This window comes from Amblyraja radiata, chromosome 2 (genome assembly GCF_010909765.2).
Source record: "Amblyraja radiata isolate CabotCenter1 chromosome 2, sAmbRad1.1.pri, whole genome shotgun sequence".
Taxonomy (NCBI): Eukaryota; Metazoa; Chordata; class Chondrichthyes; order Rajiformes; family Rajidae; genus Amblyraja; species Amblyraja radiata.
The window spans coordinates 65155702-65175828 of record NC_045957.1 but is presented as its reverse complement, the minus strand read 5'-3'; the positions used below and the strand labels follow the sequence as shown (position 1 = coordinate 65175828).

Sequence of the window (20127 nt, the reverse complement as noted above, 5' to 3'; positions counted from 1 at the left end):
TTAAGAATTGCCTGAATTACACATCACACGGATGAGAAAACACATTAACCTGATTCCATCCCCCCCCCCCCCCCTCTCCACACTGCTTTCTCGTCCACTTGCCAGCTTGATGGAAAAAACAAGGGTGTACTTGTTGCAAAGACAGACACAAAAAGCGGGACAAGCAGCATCTCTGGAGAGAAGGAAAGGGTGATGTTTCGGGTTGATACCCTTCTTCAGACGTTAGGGTCAAGGGAAACGAGAGATATAGATGGTGATGTGGAGAGATAAAGAACAATGAATGAAAGATAAAGTATGTAAAAAAGTAATGATGATAAATCAACAGGCCTTTGTTAGCTGTTTGTAGGGTGAAAATGAGAAGCTAGAGCAACTTGGGTTAGGGAGGGATAGAGAGAGGGAAACCGGGGCTCCCAGAAGTGAGATAAATCAATATTCATACCAATGGACTGTAAGCTGTCCAAGCTAAATGTGAGATGCTGTTCCTCCAATTTGCATTTAGACTCACTCTGACAATGGAGGGGACCTAGGACAGAAAGGTCTGTGTAGGAAAGGGAAGGAGAATTAAGTGTCTAGCAACCAGGTGATGAGGTAGATTCAGGCGGGCTGAGCAAAGGCGTTCCGCGAAAGATCACCCAGTCTGCATTTGGCCTCGCCGATGTATGAGCCCACACCTTGAACAACGGACACAGTAGATGAGGTTGGAGGAGGTGCAAGTGAACCTCTGTTCAGGGACCCTGACAGTCCTTTCAGGTTAGGCAGAGTCGAGGGAGGAGGTATAGCGACAGGTGTTGCAGCTACTGCGGTTGCAGGGAAAGGTACCTGGGGAGGGGGTGGTTTGGGTGTGAAGGGATGAGTTAACCAGGGAGTTGTGGAGGGAATGGTCTCTGCAGAAGGCGGAAACGGGTGGAGATGGGAAAATGTGGGCTCCTGATGGAGGTGGCGGAAATTATGGAGGATTATGTGTTGTATGCGATGGCTGATGGGGTGGAAGTTAAGGACTTGGTGGACTGTCTCTGTTGCGACTAGGGGGAGGGGGGGGCAATGGCGGAGCTGCGAGGTACCGAGGTGACATGAGTGAGGGCCTCATCTATGCTGGGAGAGGGGAACCACGTTCCTTAAAGAATGAGGACATCTCGGCTGTCCTAGTATAGAACACTTCATCTTCGGCGCGTGTAGCGTAGACGGAGGAATTGGTAGTAGGGGATAGAGTCTTTGCAGGAAGCAGGGTGGGACGAAGTGTAGTTGAGATAGTTGTGGGAGGCAGTGGGTTTGTAATAGACGTCAGTCATTAGTCTATTCCCTGTGATGGAGACTGTTGGATCAAGAAAGGGGAGGGAGGTGTCGGAGATGGTCCAAGTGCCCCTTGCCAAGCCACACTGGGTCGGTGTGAGTGGGGCTAATTGATCACAGGATGCCATCAGGCTCAGTTGGTGACCAGGTGTGATTGGGATCAGTTGGTGCCCAGGTGTATTGCGCGGGGGAGATCAGGTCGGCGGCCATGTGTGAAAAGGGGGAGGGGGGAGGGATTGGTCGGGTGTGATGGGGGGGAGGGGTGGGGTAATTGGTGGCCAGGTGTGATGGGGAGGGGAATCAGTTGGTGGCCATGTGTGTGTGGGGGGGGGGGAGTAGTTGGTGCCCAGGTGTATTGCTCGGGGGAGGGGGGAGAGATCAGGTCGGTGGCCACGTGTAAATGGAGGAGGGGGGAGGGGGGGAATTGGTCGGCTGTGATGGGTGGGGTAGTTGGTGGCCAGGTGCGATGGGGAGGGGAATCAGTCGATGGCCATGTGTGGGGGGGGAAAGCAGTTGGTGCCCAGGTGTATTGCTCGGGGGGAGGGGGAGAGATCAGGTCGGTGGCCACGTGTAAATGAGTTGCGGCGGGGGGGGGGGGGGGTTTGATGGTCGGGCGTGATGGAGCCGGTTCGTGCCCACGTGTGATTGGGGGCCGGTCGGTGGCCACGGGGTGAGCTCCGCCTCTCACCAACTCGCTGAAGAGCTGCCTCTGCCATAAGCCAAAGGCAGAGTGTGAATGCCTCGGCTGCCGCGGTGTGGGAGCCAGAGACGCCGCTGCCAGTCACATTGACAAGGCGCCCTCTGTGTGGAAAAGGCGAACCGGCTGCGCCTGTCACCACACGCAAGCCGGGCTGGTGCAAGGAAGTGAAGACTTCATCAACACACTTGCCAGATGAGCAGCGCACCCACCAGAGGCGCGAAGGGGTTGTAATTGTGGGTGTAGCGCGGACAGGAGAGGATGAGCTAGAGGCGTCTTGGCAGCAGGATATCCCCCCCACGATGGGCACCAGCAAAGATCCTGCCACCAGCACAACTCCACACCGCGCAAGCCCAGCGCAGCCGAGGGGATAGATAACGCGCTCACTCCGAGCATAACCGGTGAGTAACGCAATGCTTTCTCACGGCCAGGGATCAGTATGAACTGAAATACATATTTACTGCAAACTGCACCCTTTGTGGGAAGTTAAAACGGTTTACAACAAATGCTTTCTCTTGGCGGTTGCGCGGGAGCTGGACACTTTGATAGCAGTAACATTTATCCACTGTCACTCATAGTTTGCCCGTGGAAAAGACAACCGAATATTTGACTTGTGTGCACAATTGGACGTGTTCCCAAGGGAGAAATACCCAGGCTCGCCCAGCCTGAGGAGGTCTCCTGGACACAGGGTCCCAGGGACAGCGGGGCTGCAGATCGAGCGGAGCGGTCCCAGCGCTCGCCGGGTGACTGCTGTCTGAAGTACTGAATGGCGCTGGCTTCTTTGTGATTTATCCATTGTCAACTCTTTCCCAGTCCACGATTCCACATTGTAGATTCTACAGCCTGACTATCTTTGCGCTTATAAATCCATTCATTGATTGACTGCCTTAGATACACGTTGACCGGTCCAGGCAAATTATTTCACCGCTTTCTACCAGTTTTCTACCGTCGCTTTGAAGAAGGATCCCGACCCGAAACGACGGCTGTCAATTCCCTCAAGAGATGCTCCCTGACCCGCTGAGTTCATCCAGCACTGGTTTTTACTTAATTCTGCAGCCTCTTGTGTCTCCGGGCAAGCACATTGAGGTTAAGAGGGAAAGATAGATCAACCATGTTTGAATGGTGGAGTAGATTTGATGGGCCGAATGGCCGAATTCTGCTCCTATCATTTATCAAAATGACGGACTTTCATCCCTCGACATTATTTTAACCCCTTTCGCCCACGGATCGCTTCTTCCCTTTCCTCACTCCCACCCACCTTCTGTACCTCCCACATTAAGCTCTTTTTATGCCCTTCCCTTTCCCCTTATCTGTCATCAACCCTGCCAGTTGAACATCTTTTCCTTTCTCGATCCCCACGTATTCCCCACCCCTTGCACATTATCTCAATTTCTCTCCCACCGGGTACCCCCTCCCCATATCCCTCCCACCTGCACCCTTCACACTACTACCCAAACACCTCTACACATTCCCATCTGAATTATTTCCCTCGCATTGAACCGCTGCTCCAACGACGCATAGATAGGCTTGTTCGGCCCACCAGTTCCCATGCTAGCTGCCAGAAGAGACCCGCCAATCCCAATGGCCTGTACATCCTTTCTCAACCTGTCCACAACCCCCGTTTTTTTGTCCTATCCATATTTATGAAGAGATAATTTACAATGGTGAAATAACCTGTCAGGTCTCTTAAGAATTGGGAGGAAAACGCAGCGCCGGGAGAAAAGCAGGGCGCTCACTGGGAGATAGGCACAACAGCTGGAGAAACTCAATGGGTCAGACAGTATCTCTGGAGAAATAGGAATTTATGATGTTTCGGGTCGAGACCCTTCTTCACGGTGTGAAACGTTCAGACTTCACACAGACAGAGCCCGATGTTAGGATCGAACCCAGTACCCTAAAACGGAGAGCATTAAACCACAGCATCGTGGTGTGCTGACCCGCTCCACAGCTGCACAGATGCTCCGCAATCTCGCGTATATCCATTTTAACTGTAGCGCCCCCCCACGCAATTCCATATAGACACTTGGTCCGATTACATTTGTGTAAGGATGCTATCACCAAATTAAACCAGCAAAAGTTAAATCTGATTGCAAGGTACCTTTTGCCATTTACTGCGGCGGGGGATTGAGAATTGTTGAGAATATGGATGGTCATTGCGATAAATGATTTCGGGATTATGTGCACAGAATGATGCGTTGAGTTAGTCGATACATGCGAAGAAGATAGATTCCGAAATTAAGGACGCATTAAAAACATAACCTTCATGCCAAAAGAGTCTGTATGTTGAGTTGAGTTTACGGACCAGGTAGGATTCGCGGTATTTTGCAGAATGATTTATCTGGGTTTAGTGTGCTGCACAATGATACAAACTTGCATGGAATGATAGCGAGTCCCAAACACAATCCACGCTCAGAAGTTTCTTATCTGGAAGCGCGGACACCCAAACATGAAGCTAATATCGCGAGTGTCATTTTTCTCCCTATTGTGAACTGTTAACTTTGTCGATTTTCGACCAGGACCAATAAATATTTACTTTATAACTTCGCAATGCCCGAAGCTAACGTTGTATGAATTATTTTTGAGTTTGAATCTTTGCACTAGTCAGAAAATCACTGTTTTGTTTCGAAGGACATAAACGATTTGAGCAGGAATAGATAGGTACTGCGTCCGCGCAGCCTGTTCTGCAATCAGTAAGACCAGAGATCATCAAATATTTAACTTTCCCACCCATTCCTCTGATAATTGATAATCAGTTGATAATCAGTTTTCTTTGCCAAATGGCATATTGACAAAATCTCAGCTGTTAGCACATGGGCGAATCAATGTGGTGTACATGTTTATATTCTCTAATATTACACGTCAATGCACATACTTTTTCAACATGAATGTAATTTAAAGTATTCCCAGGAGTCATCTGCTCTCATGTATGTTTGTGTGAAATTAGTCGCATGGCTTGTTTTATTTATGACAGCTATAACCTCTTTCCTTGGAAGAAGAAAGGAACATCATAAGTCCTTGAAACTGTTCGGCATCTATTAATAAAACATTGCAAGTTTGTATGAAATTCTATTAATAACTCCAATTTTAGCAGGTCTGTTCCGGTGTGTTTTACTGTGCGACTTGTAAAGTACGCAGTTACTTTATATGGGAGCTTTCTGAGCACTGAAATTGGCAAGTTTTTTTTTGTAATATCAGATGCCAATCTGAATGGTGAATGAACACAAAAGAACGCAATGTGCTGCAGTAACTCCTCAGATGCTGCCTGACCTGCTGCTTTACTCCAGCACTGTGTGTCCTTTTGTCTGTTAACCAGTATCTGCAGTTCTTTGTTTCTAACATTAATTTACCGTTGCTGAACCTTTAAGAAGTGTAAAACAACTTGAAATGCTAGAGCTTTTATAGACTTCTATAAATCAGTCAAAGATAGCTGTGCATTTATTTTTTTTCGAGCAGAGATTACTCGAAACTCAGTCGCCTTAAAATGTTTTGCCTGATTAAAACATTCTTGCATCAGAAAGCTTTAAATATAATATTGATACTTTCGAAGCATGGACATTTTGCTGTTTTAATGGCTGACAGTTTAGCTTATTTTCTGAGTCATCAATGAGGGAGTTTGCCCTGCTTCATTTCAACTATGTCTCTCATACCTACACACACACACACACACACACACACACACACATCCTCTTCAATCTATTTCTTCCAAAGCAATTTTTGCAGGTCTTTAGAAGGATAATGAAGTTTGCAGTAAATTAAATTGACTTGATTATTTCCATGCTTATGAGGCAAGAATCAAAAAATCATTAAAGCCCAGGAACAATGCTATTTGGCCCTGGCTGGAATAGATTGAGCCACCCCACTTCCCGACTCTGGGCTTGTGAGCTTTGGGTGAGCCTTCAAGTACCTTTTTAACTGTGTTGACGTATTCAGTTCCAGAACCCTGCCAGAATTTGGGTGAAATCCCCTCTGATCCTTCTACCAATCCATTTAATTTATACCCTGTGATTAATGACCTCAGAAAAATATGCCTGATTAGGTCTCCAATTCATTTATACATATTAGATACCACCAGGGACGCCGCACGATTGGCAACCCAGCCAACAGTCTGTGTTTTTTCGTCTTTTTTAAATTTTTAGTGAGTGTTAAAAGTCTGTGCAAATGTTCTCCGGTTTGCTTTATGTGGGGGGAGGGGGAGAGGTCGGGGGAAACTATTTTTTTATCAGTTTATTACCTTGCCGGAGATGCGATTTAATTTTCGGATTGCATCTCCGGGCGCTCTGCGGCCCACCATCGATGTAGTTGGAGGCCTCCTTGGACTGACTTTGCGCCTCACCGCGGGGTGTGGACTTATGTCAGTGCCGAACCCTTGCCTGGGATCGCTCCAACCGTGGCCTGCGAACTTACCATCAAGAGCTCGCAGTCTCGGGAGCTCGCCGAGTCGGGAAGCTCCAATGACGCAGAGGCTCGACCAGCCCTGACGCGGGGTCCGATCGACCGGCGCGGGGGAGCTGACATCTCCCCGATGCAGGAGCGGATCACTTCGATGCGGAGGGCCCAAACGCTGCTGGCTACATGGGAGTCAAGATCATCCCGTCAACTTAGGGCTCGAGGCCCCCGACTGCGGGAGAGCTAGGGGAAGAGATTTGAACTTTTTTTTTGCCTACCATCACAGTGAGGAATGCGGAGGGGGCACTGTGGTGGATGTTTATGTTAAAATGTATTTTGTGTGTTCCGTTGCTTTTTATTTGTATGACTGACTTGGTAAATAAATTCCTCGTATGTTGCAAAACATACTTGGCTTATAAAGTGTTATTGTGTGATTGTAAATAAATATAAACTCAGCTTCTTTCATTCCAACATTCTCTATCAATGTAGCCTTAATAACTACAATTATCTCATTGTTTTCCTGTAACATGGCAACTGCAATTAAAACTGCATACACAGACTCTAACCATGCCAAACTGATGTTGTCAATAGTTCTGTGGTCAGTTAGTTACTTTTCCCGGTTATGTGTACAGCCTCGGGTGTTAATATAGAATGTGCAGGTTCGACAGGTTAACACAGAAATGAGACATTGCATAGATGAAAAGCATTGAATATTGAGGCTATTTCAATTGCAATTAAGAAGGCAGGGGACTTAATAATACTTATGAAGACTATGAATAGGGAAAGATTATTTATTCTGGTTCAGAAAATGATCACAGGGAACAAACATGTGAAAAAAATCAACTTTATTTATGTCGAATCAGTGTAATTTGGATATTTTCCCACTAAATGTTTAATGAAAATGTTATACATTTTATAGGACATTTAAACAAATAATTGAAATGATAACATAATTCAATATTCTCCTGGTTGTCATAACATCACTGAAACCGGCCCTTCAGCCCAGCAAGCTCACACTAACCACCAAGCCCCCATTTACAATAATCCCATTTTATGTTCCCCCAAACTCCATCAATTTAAGAGCAGCTCTACTAGCTGCACCAATACCACCGGGTGGCGCCCGTAATGGTCGCCTCGCAAGCAGTTTGTCTTGTCCCTTCTCTGTTTTTATTATTTTAAGTATGTCTTGAATGTTTGTTTTAATGTCCCTTGGTATGTTTTATGTGGGGGGTGTGGGGATCGGGGGGAAACCTTTTCCAGTCACTTACCTCGATGGAGATGCAATTTTTCTCTGTGTCTCATCTCCCCCACCCCCCCCCCCCCCCCTTTGCGGCCAACCTCGTGGAGTGGTGCGGCCTTTCCTGGAGATCGGCCCGGAGCTTCAAGCCATAGGTACGGCACGGTCTTACCATCACAGAGCTTGGGATCTTTTGCCAAGGATCGCCAGTGTTGGAGCTCCGACCGCGGGGCCTGTGGACTTTAACACCATGAAACAGCGGTCCCCAGTAAGAAGCGGCCGACTCGGGAGCTCCAAGCTGCAGAGTGTCAACGCCGGAGTTTCGATCATCCCGACGAGAGGCCTTGAAAATCGGATTGTGGGCAATGGCCCTGTTCAAAGGCCCCGGCCACTGGTGAACAAAGGAGGAAGATGACTGAACTTTATTGCCTTCTACCACAGTGAGGAATGTGGATTCCACTGTGGTGGATGTTTATGTTAAACTTTATTTTATGTGCTGGGTGTATTTTTGCTTTTTACTTAGTATGGCAGTATGGTAACTCAAATTTCACTGTTCCTTAATTGGTACATGTGACAATTAAATTGAATCTTGATATTAAATCTTGAATATGTTGTAAAACTTTCCATAATCATTTCTAATTGTAAAATTAATTAAATTCTCACAGATCCCATATAACAAACAATTAAGCTAAAAATGCTTTATAAATATTTAAATGTACTATAATCCAACTATTTATTTGAATACATAACCAGTAACCTCTGTGATATGCAATAATTTTAGATCAAATTGAGTATTTGTCTTTAGCAATGTATAGTACCTGTGACTGGGCAGTTTAGTTTTGGTTCTCCTGCTACATGGTTATTGACAGATTTGAGTGTTCATATGTAATGTGTGGGCGTTAGTGCTTTAAAGTACCATTTTCATTCAGAGTTTAATGGAACTTGTGTATAACAATTAATTCAAGTGAATGTGTAGTTTCTTTTTAGTAGTTAACATATCAAACGCAGTACATGGGGTTTAGACAGAAATAAATTAAGCAACAAGTAGTAGCAGAAGAATGAAAGAAATATTACCAAATTTAATGTTCAATGCAAACATTTATATTATGTTATAAATTCTTTATATAACGGTACCACAGATATAGTTATAGAGCTGTAACGCACTGAAATGGGTTATTTTCTGCTCCTTGTCCCTGCTGATCCATTCCATGGATAGCGGAACCGGGGTGGGGCTGGGGTAGGCTGCAGCCCCCCCCACTTTTTTGGCTACGGTACGGGGTGATCGCTGGTCGGCGCAGACTTGGTGGGCCGAACGGCCTGTTGCTGCGCTGCATCTCTAAAGTTTAAAAGGCTGTCGTCTAAAGACCAAAGCGGGCCGGACAGATATGTGTAGGAAAGAACTGCAAATGCTGGTTTAAATCGAAGGTAGACACAAAATGCTGGAATACCTCACCCTACAGGAAGGGTCTCGACCTGAAACGTTACCAGCTGACTTCTCTCCAGCCTGTCCCGCTGAGTTACTCCAGCATTTTGTGTCTACGGGAGTGATGCGTATCTGGGTGATATTATAGGGAGGGTTTGATCAGACAAAAGTTCCGTTGGATGCTGACCTCTGCTGCCGTCTAATCGCTGCACGAACAACAGCTTCTAGTTTACAGTGGTCATCCATTGACATTCCGTACTGCAGCCGCCACCGCTCGCACAAAGCGCACAGGGAGGAAATCCTGGGGGGGACGGGGACGGGTCGGGGGAACCTGCCTCCCCGTGTTTTGAAAATAAATACGCCTGCGGGCCAGATGATTTTGGGTTACGGGCTGGATCCGACCCATGGGCCGTAGGTTGCCGACCCCTGTCATAGATGTCAGGCCTCATTGTAACCCCCCCCCCCCCCCATGTTTTAAAAGTGATTTCCGTCCCTGTAAAGGAGCAATTCATTCACTCAAACGTATGTTTTTATTTTGCATCACCGACAATCCAAGAACGATTGAGAAAACCAAGAATAACTCGTGGTTTGGGAGGTGCAACATATTCCCGCTTGAGGAGCTGCCTTATAAATTGGCAACGAGCAAGTTATCGATGGAATCATTAATGATCAACCGATTGCCCGCAGTCTAGCGAGGCCACTGTTTGGTGTTATTGTACATGATTGCTTCATGTTGAGGATTGGGAGACCCGTTCACAGTCACTCGCAGCTTCGCCGTTATCGCTACCCGAGACATTGTCGCAGACCGCTGACCTTCAGATAGGGAGCATCCTGCCCACCCGTGTCCCAGAGCCGGAGTCCTGGTACCCAACACATCCTCTCACCCAGATACCTGCCCTACAGATCGGGAACGATCCCCAACCTCCCCCGAGTGCTCCCGACCGCCTCTCCCCTCTATCCCAGACTGGGATCCACGATGCCGGCCACACACTCGACGCCAGACACCTGCCCACTGCTCCAGACACCGTGCCGGCGCCAGACCCCCTTGTCGGCTGCAGGGTGGCAAAGGCTGGATACACACTTGCTGGCTCCGAATATGCACACGGGACGCTGGGTGAGGACGAGGCATCCCCCACCCCCCACCACACACACACACACACACACACACACACACACACACACACACACACACACACACACACACACACACACACACACACACACACACACACACACACACACACATACATATAATTGAGGCCGGTGATCAGTGATCGCTCAGCTCCCCCCACTTTCAAAAACGCTTTGCGGCCCCAGCATTCAGCATATTGGCCTAGTCCCATTTGTCTGCATTTGGCCCGTAACCCTCAAAACCGTTCCTCCCCGATTGTTTAAAAGTCACAATTGTATCTACTTTATAGCTTCCTCTGGTAGCTAATTCCAGATATGGAATACTCTCGCAGTGAAAAAGTTAATAATAATAATAATAATAAATTTTATTTAATGGGCGCCTTTCATACATCTCAAGGACACCTTACATAGTAATCGGAATAAAAACATATAATCGGAGTAAAACAAGTAATTAAAGACATCACAATGACACAAATTAAAAACAGAATTCAATCCAAAAACAGAAAATCAAAAACACAGTGTGAAGAGAGAGCAGCGGCAACCAAATCGTGCCAGCGTCCACTCTCTCTTCATGGCAGCCATCTTGGACACAGACCTACAAGACTACAGTTAGACAAAAAAAAAATCATCCCCCCACAGTGGATAGCACTGTGGAGGAAGGCACAATGTCCAGTCCCCACCCCATGTTCACCCCAAAGTCAGGCCTATTGGGGCCACCGCAATTGCCTCTACGGAGGCCCAATGTCCCTGGCCGTTCTCACCAGGTGGTCTTGCCCCGGCGTCGGGAGAGTCCTTTCGGCGGCTGGGCCACTTGGAACGGCCGCTTCTTGGTTGGAGCCCGCGGCTGCCGAAGCCGACAAGGCCGCGTCGGTTTGGCGCTCCTAGGCTCCAGATGAAAAAGTCGGCGCCCGCTCTCCTCACTGCCGCCTTGCCGCCTCTACGCACGCCGTCTCTCCGCACGCCGCCTCTCCGCTCCGCAAACCCGCAGCCCGGAGATGTTGCTCACGGCGGTCCAGCTCGCCAGAGCTCCAGCGCGGCGACCCAGGCAAGGCATCGCCCGCTCCGCTCCGCTCCAGCGCTCCAGCGCTCCAATGCAGTGCCGCCACGCAGGCCGAGGTGCTGGGTGGTTCCCGCCAAGAAACGGCGCTCCAAGCCCGCTGGTAGGCCACGACGACGGGTCGACGGGCAGCCCGGAAAAAAGGCTGCCACACCGACCAGGTAGGGACCTATAAATAAAGTAACACCTACCCCCCCACATTAAAAGACCATATCCCCTACAAACAAAAAAACAGGACTCACTAAAAACTAAAAAAAAAAACGAATTTAAGACGGACGGCTGCTGCTAGCAGCCGTTCACCAAGAATGACCTACTCCTGCACCTACTCCTGCAAGTTGGCTCTGATGTGCCTCTTAAATCTCTCTCTTAAACCTATGTCCTCTAGTTTTAGGAACATTTATCCTGGGGGAAAAAAGGCTATGAGTGTTCACTTTATCCATGTCTCTCATGATCTTGTACATCTCAATAAGGTCACCCCCTCAGCCTCATAGAAAAACGTGCCATCCTATCCAACCTCTCCCTATAATGCATGGCCAGCCCAGGTAATATTCTGGTGAATCTCTTCTGCTCCCTTTCCAACTTAATTACATTTTTACTATAGATAGGTGGCCTGATCGGTGCACAGTATTCCAAATGTGGTCTCGGCAATGACTGTGCAGCTGCATCATGATATTTTTACTTTTGTACTCAATTGTTTCCATTGAAGGCAAGTGTGCCAAACACTTTCACCACACTGTCCACTTGACACATGGCTTGATTGTAATCATGTATAGTCTCATCACTGACTAGATAGCACGCAACAAAATGTTTTTCATTGTACTTCGGAACACTTGATAATACTAAACTAAACTAAACTGATCCTGATGGCTGACGGGCTAGAAGAGGCCAATTCCCAGCATCACTAGCAACAGCTGATATTGCATTGGCCCTCCTGAACTTCATCAGCCTACTCCTAAAACCCAGGCATTGCAGTGAGAAGAGGGGAGCCTCTCGCTAGCTGTGTTCCCTTATCGCTAGTTTTAGGAGGTCTGAGCCACTGATCCAATCCTGAGACCACCAGCGCAACTGTGTGGTAAAGACTGAGCTGCCCAAGACAATCAGTGGCTCTACTGAGACTAAGACTGAGTGGCTGGGGCAAGCCTGAGATGCCAGTGCCTCTTGCTGCCCATGGACAAAATGGGACTGCACAGAGGCAAAGACTGAGCCACCACGATAATCCAGACACTGCCCACGTTGCATCTTCAAGCCCCAAAGTTGAGCCGCAAGGAAAAACCTGAGACGGCCTTGGCGCAATGGTGAACTACATGGATGAACCTGAGATTACCACGCCGCCTCCTTCAAGACCAGGACTGAGCTGTGGGGCAAGTCCGAGATTGCCAGTGTCACCGCACATGCACCCTGACGGCAAGGGATTACACCCCCGTGCAGTTTAGTCTTGGACTTACCACTGTAAATAAAATAAATTGTGTGAGATCCCCCCCCCACTGTGATTGATGTTGTGGTCACTGCCGAGCCCAATGCCATCCCCGTGCTACATACCATAGTGCAATACCTCACACCTATTGGAGTTAAAATTTCATTTGCATTCCTTGTTTTTTTTGTAAACTAGCACATCTTTTCTCACTGTCCACTATATTGCCAATTTTGGTGTGATCTGCAAATTTGCTAACAGTGATAAATACATTGTCGTACCAATGGTTACTGTATAACAACCAGCCAGGGACCCAGCTGGAGCTGCAGAATATTTGAAGGTTTTCAGCACACTTTAGAATCAGCATTTCTGCAGGAATGTTTTCACAAATATAATACACTTTTTTGCTGAAAATATCCTTTCATTGGCTATACAGAATTCAAAGTCGAGTGAAACAGGCTCCTTCTAGAGTTTGGACTCCTTTTTCTTCAGGGTGAACAATTGCATCCATCTTGATTAGATTATCCTGGTTCCACCCAGTGTTACTATTCCGTAATCCAGAATTTGTAGATGCCATACAAAAAATAATTCTTGTTGAGCCCCATTAAAAATAAAATACATTGAATAAAATGAGCATGTTGAAAAATAATAACACCACTTGGAATAGTTAAAATTTACATATGCCTACTGTCAAGAGATTATGCTGACATTGTGCCGTTGCTCAGTTTCCTGCACCAGCATTTGAAACTAAACAAAATTTTATATATAACCTAACATTCAAAATCTTCCTGTCTAATTTGTAGGCTGTCTCACAATAAAGAAAGGGATGGCAATCCTTTTATTCTTGATGACAAAATAAATTTAAATTGTATCCAAAAAATATGATTTTTTTTGTTGTTTCATTGAACTATTTAATGAGTAAACATGGAAGCACTTTTTTTTTGCTAGAATATCAAAACAATATTAAGTGATAGGTAATATATTACTCCTTCTGGGTGACAGAATCTTGGTGTATGTTCACCATTATAGGTACTACTGAACGTTATTCCCTTGTGTATCTGTACACTGTGAATGGCTCGATTGTAATTATGTAATGTCTTTTCACTGACTGGGTAGCACGCAACAAATCTTTTCATCTGTACCTTGGTACATGTGACAATACACTGAACTGCACTGAACTTCAAGAATTGCACAGAATAAATCTTCTAGTTACAGGCCGAGCCAGATCATGCTTTCTTAAAATATTAAAAAAAAACAGGAGTAGGAGTTGGTCATTTGGCAACGTGAGTCTGCTCTGCCATTCATCAACATCTTGGCTGACCTACTATCTTGACTACACTTTCTTGTCCAATTCCCTTGAATCTCTTAATTTCTAGAAATCCAGTTATCTCTGCTTTGAATGTAGTCTCTGCTGTCTTATGCCCCTGTCCCACTTAGGAAACCTGAACGGAAACCTCTGGAGACTTTGCGCCCCACCCAAGTTTTCCGTGCGGTTCCCAGAAGTTCCCAGAGGTTTTTGCCAGTCTCCCTACCTGCTTCCACTACCTGCAACCTCTGGGAACCGCACGGAAACCTTGGGTGGGGCGTAAAGTCTCCAGAGGTTTCCGTTCAGGTTTCCTAAGTGGGACAGGGGCATTAGCCTCTGCAACCCAATGATATAAATGTTGAATTCTCCAATATTGTGACAAACCCACAACAACCTCCTTCCCCCTCCCCCTTTTTTCCTCATGAACCACCCTTTTCTTTCCACCCCCACTCCTTCCCCCTAACCCTTTCATCCCTGCACCTCCTCTGAACACTGGCTGACCTGGCATTGATTTCTCCCCTCCCCCTCCACCTGCACCATACACAATTCGCAACCTTTCTAACCCAAGCTTAACAAATTGCAACTCTAGCATTTTGGCCAGCAACTCTCTCCATCCTTGGTCCTACAACCTGCCTATCTAAATTCTCCACACCTGTGTTCACCTATTATTGGTCATGCTCTGTCCTGCCTATCTCCTCTTACAGCTTTCTTACCCGTCCCCCACAATCATTCCGAACAAGGGGTTTGACTTGAAACACCGCCTATCCATGTTCTCCAGGGAAGCTGCCTGAACCACTGAGTTACTCCAGCGTTTTGTGTCTTTCTATCCAATTTGTATTCTTACATTCTTTTAGTTTCCAATGACTTTTGAACAATACCATTTTCCATATTGCTATTTTCTATGTGTCTAGCGATCATGTTCCTGTTTATAGATTCCAATGTCGATGTTAGTTTAACCGGTCGCTGGCTCCTGGTTTTTTTTCTCTGCCTGCTTTTTTAAATAATGGGATGTGCAGTAATCATTCCAGGATCTCTGGTGTTTTGGAAGATGATAACCAGAGCAGTTGTTATCTCCTTGGCCTTTTTGGAATGTAACTGGAATGTAAACCATCAGTTCTTTGGAATTTATCAATTTTTAAGTTCATAAATTTCTCCCGGAGTATATCTCCTATCTATCTATCTATCTATCTATCTATCTATCTATCTATCTATCTATCTATCTATCTATCTAGTCCTCTTCCGATTTGCGTTTCTTTTAATTTGCGCAAAAACGGTACCGTATATCGCTAGGATTTTTCCGCCACCTTACTCGCCATTCTCCTCTGCTCCAAGCACACCAAGTTTTGTTCCGATCAGAATGTTACAAAAGTTATGAAGGTTTAAAAATCGTGAGATCAGCAGATTGGTCCTCTCGCCTGTCATTCACCATGAAGGTAACGTCCCTTCCGGCACCCGCTGTCAATCAACGGGGCGAGGAGAATAAATCCTCGGAGGCGGAGCTGAGTCCAGAGTCTGTGAGTGAGAGAGTCCATAAGCCGTGAGTGAGAGAGCCCAGCCCCCTAGCCGCCCAGCCTGAGAGCCGCCCAGCCTGAAACTCGCCCAGCCCGAGAGCTCCCATACAATCCCTCCCCACCACACAACTCCTCCCCCCAATACAACCTCTCCCTCACACAACCTCTCTCCCCCACACAACTCCTCCCCCACACAACCCCTCCCCACCCAACAAAACCGCTCCCCTCCACACAACCCTTCCCATCCACACAACCCCTCCCCTCCACACAACCCCTCCCCCACACAACCCCTGCCCCCACACAACCCCTCCCCTCCACACAACCCCCCCCACACAACCCCTTCCTCCCACACAACCCCTCCCCTCCACACAACCCCCCCCACACAACCCCTTCCTCCCACACAACCCCTCTCCTCCACAACAACCCCCTCCCACACAACCCCTGCCCCACACCAGCACACAAACACCACAACCCCTGCCCCCGACACAACACACCACACCCTCCCCTCCACACAACCCCTCCCCCACACAAACCGCATGCCCCCACACAACCCTTCCTCCCACACAACCCCTCCCCTCCACACAACCCCCCCCACACAACCCCTCCCCCACACAACCCCTCCCCCCCACACAACCCCCCTCCCCACAACCCCTCCCCTCCACAACCCCTCCCCCCACACCACCCTCTTCCCCCTCTACACTCCCCCGCCCACACACACATACACCCTCCCCTCCTCCTCTCACACCCCACACCCCCTTGCCACACTCGCCCCCCCCCCCTCCCCCCCCGTCCCTCCCCTCCTCATCCCCTCCTCTCCACCCCTCCCCTCCCACACATGAAGAGGAGGGGGAGGGAGTGCGGGGGATGAGTGGAAATGAGGCGCGCTTGCACAGTTAGGGGCTATGGGTGAGTGGTGGAATATTGCATTGGGGGAACGGGTGAGTGGTGGAATATTGGTTTGGAGAATGGGTTGTGTAGGGGGACCAGGCCTCCCATGTGACTGGGACCCAACGGGTCCCACTTAGTCTAGTTTATCCTTATTTCTTTCAGCAACACATTTGCACAAGGCTTTTGGTTCTCTTGTAATTCTGGGAGGCATGCTGTCTACTTCCATGAAGATGCTTTCAAGAGAGAGTTAGATAGGGCTCTTAAAGATAGCGGTGTCAAGGGATATGGGGGGAAGGCAGGAACAGGGTACTGATTGTGGGTGATCAGCCGTGATCACATTGAATGGCGGTGCTGGCTCAAAGGGCCAAATGGCCTACTCCTGAACCTATTATCTATTGTCTATTGTTATCAAGCATTTGTTTAATTAATCTGTCATTTCATTTTTACCTATTATAATTAGTCTTTCTCTGTAAGGGATCCACATTTGTCCTTGATAGGTCTTATGGCGTGCTTTCATGTATCATGCAAGTTTATTCTCCTATTGAATTTTGCTTTTCATTGGAAATATTTTGGTCATTATTTGCTAAATTCCAAAACGTTTGCAATCTCATTATCTGTTATCAGGCTTCTGAGCCGTAGCTAAGGCTGTCTGATTACCTAATTGCGGATATTGGACTTTGTTTCTGGAAATGTCATGCTACAATGCTGAGAACTGTATTCTGCACAGTGTATCTTACCCTTTGCTCTACCTATAATACTTGAATTTGATGATTGTATTTATGTATAATATCTGATCGGACAGCATGCAAAACAAAGTATTTTCACTGTACCTCGGTACATGTGGCAATAATAAACCTAAACCTCACAGTGCTGCTATTTATTTTCTGCTGTAATCCATCTTCAGATTGTATATTCTGTTGTATTTGTGACTTTCAAGTCTTCTATCTAATTATATTGATTTCCCTCAACCTTGTTCTTGATGGAAAATGGAAGTATTCTGCTTTCCAAAAACTTCCATTATTTTAAAGAATTTTGTGGGTGGGTTCTCTAGATCAACCTCCAGTCTAGTTTTAGGGAGAATAGAGACACATTCTGATCAAATATCACATAATTTTGGGCTCTTCCATTAATAATGCAACGCACCTCAGCACCTGCATGTTGTTTTTATATTATGCTGACAAGGATTACACATACCTGTAGTACCATAGATTGATAGATTTATCATAATTCTTTTTAATTTAGTTATTTTAGAATATAGATTACCAAACTATTCTTGGAGTATTCCAGTTCAAAGAGATTTGCTTTCTCTGCTCCTCATTGTCCCTTCTAATTATAAAATAAAAAAATATATATATTGCTATCACTATCAAATTAATTGGCCTACCAGTTTGAAAACCTAGGGTGTAGAAATAAACTTATTTTGCTTAGTTTGCTTTTTATGGTCTTATTAACCTGTGTTCTATTTCAGCCACAAGTGTATTAGTCCTAAGAAAGCACATTGGATCTTTATTGCGTGCAGTTTTTTATTTTCTACTAGACCAAGTGCAGACCCGTTGGGTCTGTTCCCCCAACGTGCGGTTGTGGGGGGGGGGGAGGCGGCATGCAGCGTCACACACTAACTATCCCCTCCCCCCCCACCTGCACTCACGCTAATTACCCCCCTTGATATTATATTAATATTATTAATTTGCTCCTTTTACCCCATAACCACCCTATCTACTGACGCATAGCCCCCAACTTGCAGTCACATCTAGAGAGGGGGGGGGGGGGGGTAGAGAGTGAGGGCAGAGAGAGAAGGGGCAGAGAGAGAAGGGGCAGAGACAGAGAGAGAGACAGAGACACAGAGAGAGGGGCAAGAGGGAGAGGGGGGTGGAGAGGAGGAGAAGATGGAGGGTGGGTGAGGGGGGAAAGGTGGGGGAGGAGTGGAGGAGAGAGAGAGGGTGAGAGTGAGGGGGAGAGAGAGGGGGTGCTGAGAGGGGGGGTGAGGGGGAGAGGTGGGGAGCGGGGAGGGTGGAGGGAAGAGGGTAGGGGGTGTGGAGGGGAGGGGGCTTCGGGTAGGGAGGGAGGGTGGGGGAGGGGATGGAGGGGAGGAGGGGAGTGAGAGAGAGAGGGGGGAGAGGGGGGAGGAGAGAGGGGGAGGAGAGAGGGGGAGGAGAGAGGGGGGAGAGGGAGAGAGAGAGGGTGTGCTGAGAGGGGGGTGAGATGAGGGGCGGGGGAGAGGTGGGGAGCAGGGAGGGGGGGAGAGAGGAGGGGGGGAGAGAGGAGAGGGGGGCAGAGGAGAAGGGGGAGAGGAGAGGGGGAGAGGGGAGAGGGGGGGGGAGAGAGAGAAAGAGAGAGGGATAGGGAGAGAGAGAGAGGTGGGGAGAGAGAGGAGGGGAGAGAGAGAGAGAGAGAGAGAGAGTGCCTTTTTACTTCAACCCAAACCCAAACAACCATTTGCAGGCAGTGCTTTTTTACCTCTAACCATATATTCATTTTCAAACCAAATTAAGGGTACTCACAGTACTGTAGACATTTGTTCAGTGTCATTCAGAGTGACAGAGACTAGTTGACAGAGCTCCATCTTGCAGAGATTAATTGAGGCACACCACTTCCTGGTTTTATAGTCCCTCCCTCCCCCCTGCCGCCAGCAGAGAGAATGGGGAATTTTGTAAAAACATTAATATCTCTGTCATTATTCATCGACGGGAAAAATCCTCGGCACACATGCGGTGGAGGGGGGCTCTGAGCGAGATGGCCAAAAATGACGGCCGCAGGTGGCGGCGTTCTCTCGGAAATCGCAGCACAGAAGGCCAAAAGCGGTCAAGAACAGAGATTTAGTAATATAGATGTGATGTAAGACTACTTTATGCACTGTAGACCTTAGGCAATTATGAGGCATTTTTTTGCAATTGTCTTGTTTATCTTTAGCAATTCTCTCTCTACACTATCCACTACCGCCTCTACTCCTGTCCCAAATGTTATCACCTGCACATTTTGTGAAACATTTTTGATTGTAAATCTTAATTAATTAAAGTATTTACAGTGACACTGATCTTTGGAGGAGCATTTTGCCAATTTTCTGCCACTTTCTGTAGTTATTCATCATCCCCACTTCTTGAAAACACCTGGATATGCCTATCATTTGTCCCCAAACTCCATGTCTTCTTATTTTAGACATCAGTCGATAATGTTTCACATGACGGCATATCTTTTCAAATTTCATTGTTCGATGTTGTGAGCAGATGATCTGTCTCCTTGATTAAAAACTGCCATTTAATAATCACCTAATATTTTTTGCCATTTACCTATATCTGCTTGTGACATCTTGCTTCTGTTTGACATCTAGTGACCTATTCAGAGTCTGACTTTTTATCTATGCACCTTGTTATCTTTTGCACTATTTTTGTTTTGTGATCTTTAATAATTTGATTTCTTAGTTCCTCATTGCTTTCACAGTTATTTTTATGACATTTCTCCTAACCTAATATATTCCCTGCTGTGCTTTCCTCTGCTTTCCGTGTCCTTAATGTATTCCTTTAATTTTTCTTGCAGTTATGGTGTCTCATTTGTTTAGTTTAATTTAGAGATACAACATGGAAACAGGCCCCTTGCCCACTGAGTCCAGGCCAACCATCAACACTAGTTCGATGTCCTACACACTTGGGACAATTTACAGAAGCGAATTAACGTACAAACCTGCATGTCGTCAAAATGTGGGAGAAAACCCACAGTCACAGAGAGACCGTACAAACACTGCACAGACAGCACCCATTATTAGGATTGAACCTGCATCTCTGACATTGAGGCA

General features: G+C 46.9%; 1 protein-coding gene across 1 annotated transcript in view; it reads left to right on the top strand.

The window, feature by feature from the left end:
- Positions 1-2055: 2055 nt before the first annotated feature.
- The window catches only part of adcy2 (adenylate cyclase 2), a 463739-nt gene continuing 445667 nt past the window's right edge, over positions 2056-20127 (top strand). The window contains exon 1 of the mRNA XM_033048027.1: positions 2056-2388. The gene's annotated coding sequence lies outside the window, so the exon portion shown is untranslated. The remainder of the gene's footprint in view (positions 2389-20127) is intronic.